Source organism: Sapajus apella, unplaced genomic scaffold (genome assembly GCF_009761245.1).
Source record: "Sapajus apella isolate SASKATOON/1434 unplaced genomic scaffold, GSC_monkey_1.0 scaffold18, whole genome shotgun sequence".
Classification (NCBI taxonomy): Eukaryota; Metazoa; Chordata; class Mammalia; order Primates; family Cebidae; genus Sapajus; species Sapajus apella.
Window position 1 is genome coordinate 12,094,876 of NW_022436958.1, and position 14,423 is coordinate 12,109,298.

The 14,423-nt window shown below is 36.7% G+C and overlaps 1 protein-coding gene across 5 annotated transcripts in view; it reads left to right on the forward strand.

The window, feature by feature from the left end:
• MBD5 (methyl-CpG binding domain protein 5) overlaps positions 1-14,423 on the forward strand; it is a 477,719-nt gene that overhangs the window by 142,629 nt on the left and 320,667 nt on the right. Inside the window, exons 1-2 of one of the 5 annotated variants that reach the window (XM_032286240.1) lie at positions 1,112-6,008; positions 13,486-13,628. The exons of 3 other annotated variants lie outside the window; for them this stretch is intronic. The gene's annotated coding sequence lies outside the window, so the exon portion shown is untranslated. Of the gene's footprint in view, positions 1-1,111; positions 6,009-13,369; positions 13,629-14,423 lie in introns of those variants that run through there. One more of the 5 variants, XM_032286239.1, reaches the window with a different exon arrangement.

Consider the following 14,423-nt stretch of genomic DNA (forward strand, 5'->3'; position numbering starts at 1 on the left):
CTCTTGTTGCCCAGGCTGGAGTGCAATGGCGCAATCTCGGCTCACCGCAACCTCCGCCTCCTGGGTTCAGGCAATTCTCCCGCCTCAGCCTCCTGAGTAGCTGGGATTACAGGCATGCGCCACCATGCCCAGCTGATTTTTTGTATTTTTAGTAGAGACGGGATTTCACCATGTTGACCAGGATGGTCTCGATCTCTTGACCTCGTGATCCACCCGCCTCGGCCTCCCAAAGTGCTGGGATTACAGGCGTGAGCCACCGCGCCCGGCCCCGCAATCTGTCTTTTAAAAGGCACTTCCTCTACAAAAAGAGGGAGAGATCAAGTCCATGTCAGGCACCCCAGGCTTCCTAGTGCATTTACTACACTTTAAGTAACATTTTATAAAACTCAATGATAGATATGTGAATAAGAAAAGGAAAAGTAAACTCTTAGCAACATTAGCTGTGATGAATAACCAACACTAGTATTCAAAGCCTTTGACAGTAGACAATCCACTTTATATCTCCACCAATCTTACCTGCCTCAGCCTGCTTTTCCTCAAACCACCAGCTAGTTAAGATAATTCAGTTTACTTTTCTTGTTCTTTTGCATAGTTTGACCAGTTTTGTTTATATCACAAGTTGAGAAACTGCCATGTATTTTTCTAAATGTTTTGATATTTTAAAATGTTCTTTTATAATTCAAATAATTCCAAAGACATTATAGATTAGTGAATAGGATCATAGGTCTTGGAGCCTAATCATGGACCTTAGGGCCATGCCTGGGTCCAATCCTGACTCTGCCACTTTCTTGCCAAATGACCCAAAGCATTTTACTTCTCTTAGCTTTGATTTCCATCTGTTACTCTGGGGAAGATTGGAGCATACTATCCCATAAAGTTCCTTTGAGAATTAAATAACTTTTTTTTTTTTTTGGAAACAGGGTTTCACTCTTGTTGCCCCAGCTGGAGTGCAATGGCACGATCTCAGCTCACTGTAACCTCTGCCTCCCTGTTTCAAGTGATTCTCCTGCCTCAGCTGAATAGCTAGGATTACAGGCATGCGCCACCACTCCTGGCTAATTTTGTATTTTTAGTAGAGAAGGGATTTCTCCATGTTGGTCAGACTGGTCTTGAACTCCTGACCTTAGGTGATCCACCTACCTTGGCCTCCCAAAGTGCTGGGATTACAAGCATGAGCCACCATACCCAGCCGAAAATTAAATAACTTAAATGTGCAATATTTAGAATGGTCCTTGGTATGCATGAATGCTCAATAAATATTTGATTTTTTTCATGTAGAAAACAGTATATTATGGGTAAAATTAGAATTTATAAAGTTGAGTTTATATGAAAACTGAGATAAGAAGTGGTTGAGATGTATAGCCATTTTTGTATAATGATTTGTATTGGGAAAATGCATTATAATGACCAGACTACTGACTTCAAAAATGAGTATTTGACACACAAGTAGTTTGTAAAATACTACATTTTTTACTAATTTTTTTCAGGTAGTATTTACTATGTTTTTAGTAAGGCAAAGGGAAGGTAAATGGTATGCCTACTGTGTGCTAATCAGCACTTTATGTCATTGCATGTAATCCACAAACAGTCCTACTAGGTAGCTAGTAAGTACTTCATTTAAAAGGAGGAAGTTGAAATTTTAGAAGGGTCCAGGGATTTACTCAGATAGTAGTGCTGTTGTAATGTAGCCTCTTTACCTCCAAGCTCAAAGCTTCTGCTACTATCTCCTGTGTTATTAACAGGGGAGAGGTTTGATACATGTAACAACTGTTATGCTACAGGCACCAACCATTCTGGCATCATAGTGGATGCCAGAATACTAGGGGATCCCTGCTGTACCAGGTGTTAACCTTAGGGAATATGGAGGTGTCTTGGTGGGAGTTGGCTCCACAGAGAAAGGGACATTTGGAGAGCTTGGAGCAGTGGCCATTTCCAACCAATATTTAAGTATTATATTATTTAGTATTTTAACAACTAGTATAGCCACATTGTTGTTTCTGACCAAATATTAGCCATATCAAAATTTTCATATAACTAGTGTTATAATTAAGTACAAAAAATTTTTAAAGACCATATTAAATTTTGTTTTCATGTTTTTTTCTACAAGCATTTTTAGGACCAGATACAATTGAGAATTTCTTCCTTGTAATTCTTACTAAACTATAAGTACATAAATATATGGTCCTGTTTCACCTACATTGATTGATTAACCACTAGTTGTTTCAGTTTGTTTCCTGTTACTATAACAAGAAAACCTAGGACTGGGTAATTGATAAGAAAAAAAATTTATTTCATGCAGTTCTGAAAGCTAGGAAGTCCAAGACTGAGCAGCCAACATTTGATGAGGGCCTTCTTGCCTTTATTATTTTCAGCCCTTTTTTAAAAAAATTATGAACTTGCCGTAATTTAGAGGAAGAAGCTTACATGTTAATGTACTTTGTCCAAATATTTCTTAATCTATTATAAATATCATAAAAGACTTTGTTGTTTTCTTGATTTCCATTGTGAATTTGTTCTCATTTATAACTTTCCTCTTTTACATATTCTTTATCATCAAAGAAGAATAAAACAGCAGTCATTTTTACCTAACAATCTACATATTATGTGCTCAAATTTGCTAAAAGACCCAATCTCTTCATTTCATAGTTTGGAAGCAACACAAATCACTGATTGTATTTGTTCGTTTTCTTTGTTGTAGGATAGAAAAATTATTTGAATTATAGATGTTAGACAGTGAATATATTTTTTTCATTTAGATTACAATATTGCATGGAATGAAATGAATTAAATAGTTAATGCTAAGGCTTTTAGCCTGAACCATAGGAAATTACCAATATTTTACCTTTTTACCAATAAAAAGAAGAGTTTCATCGATTCAACCCAATATAGAAGTGTATATTGCCAAAAATATACTTGACTACTTTGAGTTAATCTTTTTATAATTTGCCCTGTCTATGAAGTGAATATATAATTTTTGTTTCAGTTACTAATGGTGAGTTGTTCTCTGTTGCAACTAGCCAAAGAGTAGATGCTTTTATAAACTTTATTATTTAACTTTTCCTGAAAATGAACCCACCATACTAAGATTAATTTACATGTATTGATTTGCAGTCTTCTGTGCCAATTTAAGATTCGATGTAACATATTTTTATGTAGGGCATATTTTATTATAAATATGTCTATATCTACAACAGTATCTACAGCTCTATTCTCAGTGCTATAAAATCACAAGAAAATCGTAGCATTAGAAATGCCAGCAACACAGGGAGCATTTAATGTTTGATTAGTTTTAAGTAGAATTTGAGGCTATGAGTGAGAGGCAGTATTAAGACTTACATCACTCATATGGAGCAAAATGGCTGATAATGTTTTGGTTTAAACATTTGAATAGTTATTTTTTCTGCATAGTCATTTCAGTTCATTATAAACAGAAAATTCATCAAGTTTCTGGAAATAATATACTTCACATTTTATTTTATGGCTTTTGAATTTTCACCTATGAGATCTAAAATAATATTCCATTTATTTTTTGTATATCTCAAAAAACTTGACAGGATAATTCTCTAAATGTAAAAAAAAAATCTAATAAACAAGAATGACTCAGAAGCTCTTTATGGTTGCACTTGCTCATATTCAGATTTTATTTTTTTATTTCCTAATTATCTATCACCAAGTCAATAACGGCCCTATCTTTATTTTCTCCTGTACACAATTTGTGTAATCCAGACACCTTTTTTTGTTTAAAAGGATTTTATTTTTGTGTCAGTGTGTTATTTTCCCTATCTAAACTCTTCGGTATTTGTCAGATTGGCATAATATTGTGCTGCTTTGGGTAGGATTTGAAATATTATTCTCTTCTGGTAAAAGATAACTGTTTCTAGACATGATAAAAATCAGGCATTACTGCTGGTTTACAGAATTCCTTGCATAAAATGGTTTCTTTTACTGTTATGAGTGCCTGCACCAAAAATCTGCAGAAACTCCCAAATGCTGGCTGTTTTGATGCTCTAGCCACATTAACCTACCTCTTTTTAAACATCACTGAGGATGATACGATACTCCTGTTCTTCTGTGTATTTGCATTTTCCCTGCCTCTCATTTAATTCTTTAAGTATTTTCACATGACGGTACTTCTCCACCTCCTTGCACAGAGTTCTAACACCTCTCCCGGCTGTGTGTGTGTGTGTGTGTGTGTGTGTGTGTGTGTGTGTGTGTGTATGTCTACTGGAAATTGTTGGAATTATTTGTGCCTATTGGAATTTGTTTTGGTTATATCAGAAATTTTCATTTTGTAGTGTTTTGTTTCTTTGTAAATTCTTAATATGTTCCTAAGATAGAACTACTTATTGCATCTTTCTTTTTTTCTTTTGTCAACTATGCTGGTTAAAGTGTTTTCCCTTGAGGATTTATTAATGAGGATTCTTTATTTGAGGGTTTTGTTTCTATTTTTAAATAATTTTTAAAGTCACATAGGCTGAAGTAAGCATTATGTAAAAAGATTATGCTTTATATTGTCAATGTCATAAATACTTGACAGAGATTGCTTATATAAAGTCTTATAACAGATTTGATCTTTATGTGTAAGCAGTTTATATGTTATTTTAATCATTTACAGCTGCATTTTGAAGTTGCTCCTTTAAAACATATCGACAAGAGAGGAATTTTTAGTCTGTATGCCCACACATTAAAATGGTATTTATTAAAAACTTTTTTCTATAAATTAATTCAAATATATCTTCCCTCTAATGAGTTCCCCTCAAATTAGTCTTATCAAATACTAATTCATGAGTCTACCATATCTTATTGTTAAAACTTATATGATTTCCTTTTGTTTTTATAGAGAGAAGGTCTTCTAAGAAGACTCTAAGTTCTGATTCACTATTTTCTGCTTCATCTCCTACAACACCCTAGTGATTTGTTCTATTGAACACAGTGGAGTCACTGTTAGACCTCTTATTTTCTTTGCTATGACCACGTAAATAAAGGATTGTGGTCTACATTCTAGATTTTTTTTTTTTTAGACCTTGAAGTAGATTTATGATAGCTTAATGAAATTTATCTTTATAATAGTGTTTTTCTTGGAACAGTAGTTTCTTATGTATCCAATGCCGAAAAATGTTATCCTAGCACCATGAAAATACTAGAAAATATGTGAATGTCCTTTAGGATCTCCTAATTTTTGTTGACAAAAACAACAGCAAGTCCCTCCGTCCCCTCCTTACTTCAGGGTCAGGGACCCATTTTCTATTTTATCATCAACAGGAACATCATTTTTTTGTTGAGCCAAATCCCAAATCTTTGCAGTTTTGTTGTTGTTGGTGGTTTTTGGTTTTTGTTTTCTGGTGATTTGTTTGCTTGCTTTATTTTGTATGTAATGGTAGCCCACCACCAATTTATCATATTGTGATTGTCTTCACTTTGGGGTTAGTTAAATATGTTAGGTAATAGACTGATGACTGGTAAAACTAATGCCTGTATTTTACTGTATTGCTTTAGACTTTTTTAAAAATCATGATATCCTGTTAAGTGCTTATAGATTTCTTTTGGCTGCATCCGAAACAGTGTAGTACAACTTTGGTGTTTAATTTGTGAAAGTATTTTTTTCTTGTTTGCTCTTCTAAGTTCTAGTAATGGCTACTTCATCCAACCATGGAGTTGAAAGAGACCCTCAAGGCTACCATGATTCAGAAGGAATTTAAATATACCCTCTAGTTCTAATTTCCTTCAACAGCCCTGTCTCTTACCCAGTAATTCCATCAATATTTTTAGGATAAACCTGAACAGTGAAGTCAGCAGTAGTTGTCACTGTTGTATTTCTTCTCTTCTCTTTTTTTTCTCCTCTATAGAACTTTCTAGCATTGAAAAATAATTTCTGGCATTCTGGAAATGTAGGCAATTCCTGTTGGTGGTCATAATGAGAAAAAGGAATGTGATATTTGAGAAAAGTTAACCAAGATGATGTCAGTGGTAGTGATTTTTTTAAGAATGTCATGAAATTGATAAAGTAGGTAAGTAAACTTGGGATTTCGAACTGTACTCTCTATTGGTACCAGTGAGGAGGGATATACTACTAGAAATGTGTAATAGCTGGGCATGGTGGCACAGACCTGGAGTCCAAGCTACTTGGGAGGCTTAGGTGGAAGGATCATTTGAACCCAAGAGGTCGAGGCTGTGGTGAGCCATGATTGTGCTAATACATTCCAGCCTGGATACGAGAGCAAGACCCTGTCTCAAATTTAAAAAATTAAAATAAAAAAGAAATGTCTGAGAGACCACTGAGTAAGGATTCATTGCAGCAAGAAACAAAATGTGAGAAGATATGAAGAGAAGGTAGCATAAACATACTAGTCATAAACTTCTAAAGGTGCCATTATTTGGATGGAAGCAGACAGTAAGATCGTATATATATATTTCTAAAGTAAAAGAGTATCATAAGCATTTCTATTACACTGCCCAGAGGAAGTTCCTAAAAGGTACTAGCAAGAATGGAAAAATAAATGGAAATTATCCCTAAAATGAAGATACATGAATTGTCATTGATTATATCTTTAGTTTGCTATCCTTCTAAAAATTTTGTTTTAGTGACTGTAGGCCTATTGACATAGACTTTCATGTTCACCTTATCTTAATCACCTAATTCCGTTTTTCTCTACAATTTATTAATTTTCTCAACCTTGAGTTCTTGATCCAGAGAGATTTTCAAGAACCTTATTTTTGAAGTCAGGGAGAAACTATATAGAATTAGAGAAATGGATGAGCTGCCAGCTCATTCACTGAATCCCAGCCTTATTAGATCATTAATGTCAACAAGCCCAATACATTGATAAGGTTAAAGTTGAAGATATGATTGCCAGAATGTTAACATACAAGTTATTGGAACTATATTTGATAAAACATTGTACTTCTTTCTCTCAGAAAAAGCTCTCAAGGTGTTTGCATACAAGTTACACAAAATTCACTCACTATTCTTCTCCAAGTAATGGATATAATAAAGGTGGTACCTCGGAACAAAATTGCTTATTTATTTCAACTGAAGAGATACCCTATGCAGACCTGATAGACATTTTTAGAAAATGCTTGTGAGGAATAAAAGGATTGCTCTTTGTTATTCTCTAATACAAATATTTCATTTACTGTTAATACTTTGAATAGCCTGGTTATTATGAACTTTCACAGAGATCTGTAGTTTCTTTGTACTTTTTTTTTTTTCCAGCAAGCCCAAATCTGTACCAGATTTTGTACTTTAAAAATAGCTTCCTACTGAAGCCATATTGTCTGGGCACGTTGCAGGAGGGGTAAACACAAAGCTTAATTTGGTGGACAGGATTTAGAATTACCTTTGGTTCTTTGTTTCTGAAAGTGACCTAGCCATACCCAATAAGGGATTCTTCTGCTCTTTGTGACAAAAGGATAATAGTTGCATTAAAATCATTTAAAAAGTAATTTGAGGTCCACTAAGAGAGTGATCTGGAATAAACCTACTAATAGTCTGAATTAGTGCTAAGTAATGGCTGAAATATGCTCAGGCTAAAATTATTCTCGGAGTTAAAAACAGTTGAGAAAACAAATCTTTTGTGGATTGCATTGTTATACTGAAGAAATTTGGAATCTTTTAAAAACCAAATTTGTAATTTTTTGAACGTTTGATTTCTGTTGAAATAAAAGATTCTTTGCAATTTTATTTTATTTTATTTTTATTTATTTATTTATTTATTTTTATTTTTATTTTTTTTGAGACGGAGTTTTGCTCTTGTTACCCAGGCTGGAGTGCAATGGCGCGATCTCGGCTCACCGCAACCTCCGCCTCCTGGGTTCAGGCAATTCTCCTGCCTCAGCCTCCTGAGTAGCTGGGATTACAGGCAGGCGCCACGAGGCCCAGCTGATTTTTTGTATTTTTAGTAGAGACGGGGTTTCACCATGTTGACCAGGATGGTCTCGATCTCTTGACCTCGTGATCCACCCGCCTCGGCCTCCCAAAGTGCTGGGATTACAGGCGTGAGCCACCGCGCCCGGCAATTTTATTTTATTTTGTAACTTCTTGCTATGATCAGTTTCCATCCAGCCATGTATTATATTTGTGAATTACAATTGTTTTTAAAGTCACCTATCAGATCAGAATGACTGGGGTCTTGAAGGCTATGACAGTTGCATAATACTAATACTATGAAAGCAATCACCTATAAAAGTTCATGCTTAATATAACCCAATAGCTCAGGGAAGGAGAAAGCATGTTTTCTATCTATATAAATTGCCATATTTTAAAACTAGAATGAAATTTTTTTGTAATGAAATGGAAGAGAAGACACTGATACCACAGAAACAGAATGGATCGTAAGAAACTTCTATGAACAATTCTATCGCAACAAATTAGATAACCTACAAGAAGTGGATAAATGCCTAGACATACGCAGCCTATGAAGACTGAATATGAAGAAACAGAAAATCTAAACATACCAATAACAAGTAAAGAGACTGAATTAGTAATCAAAAGTCTGTCATCAAAGAAAAGCCCAGGACCTGATGGCTTATGGCTAAATTCTATCAAACATTTAAAATAAATAAATACTAGCAAACCAAATTAAACAACACATTAAAAATATTATCCACCATGATCCATAGTTATTTATCCCTGGGATACAAGGATAGTTCAACATACACAAATCAACAAATGTGATACATCACATTAACAGACTGAAGGAGAGATGATCATCTCATATGGACAAAGAAAAAATACTTGACAAAATTCAACATCCTTTCATGATAAAAAAAAAAAAAAAAAAAAAAAAAAAAAAAACCTGATTTGTCATCAAATTAGGTATAGAAGAAATGGACCTGAAAACAATAAAGACTATATATGACATTCAGCTAACATCATGCTGAATGGGAAAAGCTGGAAGCTTTCCCTCTAAGAACCAGAAAAAGACAAACATGCCCACTGTTACTGCTCTTACTCAATATAGTACTGGAAGTCCTAGCCAGAACAATTAGGCAAGAGAAACAAATAAAAAGCATCCAGATAATAAAAGAAGTAAAACTATCACTATTTGCTGATGACATGATCTTATGTATAAAAAACCCTACAGATTCTACCAAAAAAACTATTAGAGTAAATAAATAAGTACAGTAAAGTTGCAGGATTCCAAAAATCAACATACAAATATCAGTAGCATTTCTATACACTAAGTGAACTCTCCAAGAGTCAAGAAAATAATCCCACAATAGCTACAAAAAACTTTTTTAAAATATTTGGCTGAGCACTATGACTCACACCTATCATCTGAGCACTTTGGGAGGCTAAGGCTGGAGGATTGCTTGACACCAGGAGTTCATGACCAGCGTGGGCAACATAGCAAGACACCATGTCTACAAAGAATTTTAAAAGTTAGCCAGGTGCAGTGGCATGTTTCTGTAGTCACAGCTACTCAGGAGGCTGAGGTGTGAGTGTTGGCTGTGGTGGCCTGTCAGGGACTGCTCCTGCAAAGAATTCAGCTGCAGGCCGGGGAGGTGCAGCCAAAGCTGTGTGTCCTGTGGAGTCCACAGGAACCATTAACAGTAGGGAGCCCTGCCCTCCTGAGTGCACCTGCAGCTGCCCAGCAGTGGCTGCAGACCATTGCATCCCTGCACTTTCAGGGGCCTGGGAAGCCCACCCTGCCCCTGCAGGCTCCAAAATACCTGCTCCTGCTGCCTGGCCTCTCCTTGCTCCCAGTGCCTGCTCTGATTTCAGAGCAAGGTTGAAGTCGAGCCAGGGCACTGTTGTGACCCAGTCAAGTGTGCACATGCTCAGAGCTGTGCAGACATGCCAGCTCCCCTTGTCACCTCAGCCCCCTCTGAAACTTTGGGAGGGAGGCCTGGGTTTGGGGAATGCAGAGGGTGGCTGGTGCAGGCCTGTAAACATCCCTCCACAGGAACAGCCTGGGTTCCCTGGATTACATGATTGATGGAAGCAGGAGGAAGACAGGCTCCTGGGTGGAAAAGGGCAGGTCCCTGCTGAAGCCCCACCTTCAAACTAGGGACAGCCTGAAGCATGGGGGCTGGGCTGTCAGTTCCAGGTGGCGTCTGCCACCCAGAGTGAGAACTTATGGTGCTTTTTCCAGACCCGCCATGGCTGCTGATGGAGCAATCAGCATGTACTTTCTCTCTTCCGAAGCTCATAAAAGCTCTGGACTCAGCCAGACTCATACAGACTGTTGGGACTACCAGCTGTGGGAAAGAGCTACCTATTTCAGGTCTCTTGGACTCTTCAAATCACCAGACTGCAGAAAGCAGCCACCCACCATGGGTCTTCTTTCCACTGAGAGCTGGACACTCATAGGGACGACCTGTCTGCAGAAAAGAGCTACTTAAGGAGCCGTTCTGTTGCTCAGTGAAGCTCCTCTCTGCCTTGCTCACCCTCCAGTTGTCCATGTACCTCATTCTTGCTGGACAGGGAATGAGAACTTGGGACCTACCAAATGGCATGACTGAAAGAGCAGTAACACAAACAGAGCAAAAACATGTCCCCTAGTCACCACAACGCAGGCAACAAGAAGGAGAGAAGAGCTGTGGCCCTTCTGGGATCCCAGACCTGGAGGTTCCTTGAGCCAGGGCTGTGACACACTCTTTGTGGCTCTGCGGTTCCAGGCATCTCCAGGCTTCCAGGTGCCACTGCATTCCCAGGTGTCTGGTGGAAACTGCTTGCTGTATGCCTGGTCTGGCCATAGCCTCGCATGGAGCTGGTGCCTGTGCCAGAGCTTGGGGCAGTCCACCCCCACTGCAGCCAGCACACCTGGCTCTGCACAGTGGCTGGACCCCACGCTGGCTTACACACCGCTCGCCACTCCATGCCAGACTCACCCGTCACAAGTATGGGATCTGGGCCAGTATCCTGAGCCGAACTCAGTGTGCATGGGCAAGTGGGCAGAATGAGCCCAGCAGGCCTGAGCAAAACTCAGGCAAAGGCGCCACTGGCCACAGAGGTTTCTGGCTAACGAAGCAACATCCCAAGGATCCTGTGATGGGAGGTTTGCTTGTACCCAGCAGTAAAGAGGCTACAGTGAGCTACAATCCTGCCACTCCACTCCAGCTTAGGTGACAAAGCAAGACCCTGTCTCATAAATATATATGTACATACATGTATACATACATACATATATAAATTAACTACACTGGTACACTGAAAACTAAAACATTGGTGAAAGAAATTGAAGAAGACACAAATAAATGGAAAGATATCCCATATTTGCATTAAAAAAACTAATATTCTTAAAATGCTCACATTACCCAAAATGATCGACAGATTGAATGCAACCCATATCAAAATTCCAACATCATTTTTCATAGAAATAGATTCAGAAATCCTAACATTTATATGGGACCACAACAAAAACCTGCATAGCCAAAGCCATCATGAGCAAAAAAATCAAAGCTGGAGGCATCACAGTACCTGAATTCAAATTGTACTACAAATCTATAGTAAGTAAAAATACTGTAGTACTGGCAAAAAAAATATTAAAATGAAATAAAAATGGACACATCCACCAATGGAATGGAATAGAGAGCTTAGAAATAAGCCCATGCATGTATGGTCAATTGATTTATGATGAAGTTGTCAACAATAAACAATGGCAAATGATAGTCTCTTCAGTAAATGATGTTGAGGAAAGCTGGATATCCACATGCAGAAGAATTAAATTGGACCCTTATGTCAGCACATATACAAAAATCAGCTCAAAATGGATTAAAGACTTAAATGTTAAGACCAGAAACTGTTAAACTACTAGAAGAAAACTTAGAGGGTAAACTATGCAAAATTGATCTAGGCATTGATTTTTTGGATTTGAACCCAAAAGTGCAGGTAACAAAAACAAAAATAGATAAAGGGGATTATAGCAAACAAAAAAGCTTCTGTACAGCAAAGGAAACAATGTGCAGAGACAGCCTACAGATTGAGAGAAAAGGTTTTCAAATCATCCATTAAATAAAGGGTTAATATCCAAAACATGTAATGAGCCCAAACAACTAAATAACAAGAAAATTAAAGAGAAAAAAAAAAAAAAACCATTAAAAATGGGAAAGGGACCTGAATATACATTTCTCAATAAAAGACATACAAAAGTCCTAGTGATATATGAAAAAATTCTCAACATTGCTAGTCATTCAGGAAATACAAATTAAATCTACAATGAGATATAATTTCACACCTCTCAGAATGACCATTAGCAAAAAAAAAATATATATATATATATTGATGACGATGTAAAGAAAAGGAAACCTTTGTACTCTGTTGGTGGAAATGTAAATTAGTACACACGTGGAAAACTGTGTGAAGCTTCCTCAAAATACTAAAAATAGAATTATCTTATGATCCAGCGATTCCATTTCTGGATATTTCTGGATATAAAACCCAAAACATTTTAAATTAGTTTGTTTAAGAGATGTCTGCACTCCCATGTTCTCTGCAGAAATATCCATAATAGCCAAGTTACAGAATCAAACTAAGATGATGAATGGATAAAGAAAAGGTAGAGTATGGTACAACTCAAAATTGCTAAGAGAGTACATTTCTAATATTCTCACCACAAAGAATGTTAAGTATTTGAAGTGGACATGTTTACTGGCTTCATTTAGTTATTTTGCATTGTATCCATAAATCATAACTTCGCTTTGTATCTTATAAGTATATGTAGTTCTTATTGTGAAAATACAATACAAAATTGAGATTGCAGTCATATTTTAAGAAGGTATAATTTTTTGTAAGAGAATTGGAAATGTTTTAAAACCACAAATTTATATTTCGTATTGAACCATACTTAATGGATCTCAATGTGATTAGGCACATAAAATATTACATTTAGAAGCAAGAACATGGTTTTAAGAAAACCCTTTGTATCATAGAGACCTTATTATTTAGAATGCACAGGAATAATAAAATGTATGTAGAAAGGTAAGTAGGGCTTAGAAATCATCTTTTTTGTGAGGAAGAAGAAAAGTTGGAAGTGTAGCACCATGGCATTCTGTTTGCAGATGGGAAACCTGACAAAAGATATCTTCATATTAATTTCTGAGCCTTCTAGAGTTATTGGATGGAGGCTTTTAGGTTACTGGATGGAGCCTTCAGGAAATACCAGTTAATTGTAGACTGCTGGGGTTCAAAAGCTAGTTCTGCCAGTTATTAGCTATGGAACTTGGATAAGTTACTTGATCTACATTCCTCATTTTATTTGTAAAATGTAGATGATAATAGCACTTCTTTTTTTTTTTCTACTTTTTAAGAACATAAGCACTTCTTAGGGTTGTTGTGAGAATTAACTATGCTACTTATAATTTAGAATTCAGTAAATGTTAGCTATTACTTACTGTATTTAAAAGCAAATGTTTTATTAATTTATATGACAAATGTTAGTGATGCTTAACAATGTCTTTTATTTAGAAACTTGTATTTTTAATCATTAAAGATTAATATGAATGAATTCTTTTGTGATGTAGACTATTGTTTGTGATTTACAGAGCTATTGATTCTGGTTAAAATATGTAGGAAGAACTAAACTTCAGAGATAAACTGTTGATTGATTTGAATTTGTAGAAAATCTGAGATCTTTAGCATTACATACATGTAAAAAGAATACTTTATGAAGAGTACTTCAAACTAGGTAAGGAAGATAAGAGCTAAAGTATAGTTTTCTTTTCAGGTTTAGTAGTTTTTGAGGTCTCCATCCTTGGTATGTATAACAAAGACTCAGATAATTACCTCTGTTTATTAGAGTTTTCTTTTTCAGAAAAAACCATCTTAAATGGTATATATGTTTGAAACTGTTTTTATTTCAAAGTAATTTGGGACTCGTTTATAAGAATTTTCTTTCTTTCCTTTTTTTTTTTTTTTTTTGAGAAGTTATTTTGCTCTTGTTGCCCAGGCTGGAGTGCAACGCCTCCCAGTTTCAAGCAATTCTCCTGCCTCAGCCTCGCGAGTAGCTGAGATTACAGGCATGTGCCACCACGCCCAGCTAATTTTGTATTTTCAGTAGAGATGGGGGTCTCTCCATGTTGGTTAGGCTGGTCTCGAACTCCCAACCTCAGGTGATCTGCCCACCTCGGCTTCCCAAAGTGTTGGAATTACAGGCTTGAGTCACCGGCTGTTTTCTTTTTTTTTTTTTTTTTTTTGAGACGAAGTATTGCTGTGTTCCTCAGACTGGATTGCAGTGGTGTGATCTCAGCTCACTGCAACCTCCGGCTCATGGGTTTTCAAGTGATTCTCCTGTCTCAGCCTCCTGAGTAGCTGGGATTGCAGGTGCACACCACCACCCTCAGCTAATTTTTGTATTTTTAGTAGAGATGAGATTTCACCATGTTGGCCAGGCTGGTCTCAAACTCCTGACCTCAGGCAATTTGCCCGCCTGGTTCTCCCAAAGTGCTGGGATTACAGGCGTGAGCCACTGCGCCTGGCAAGT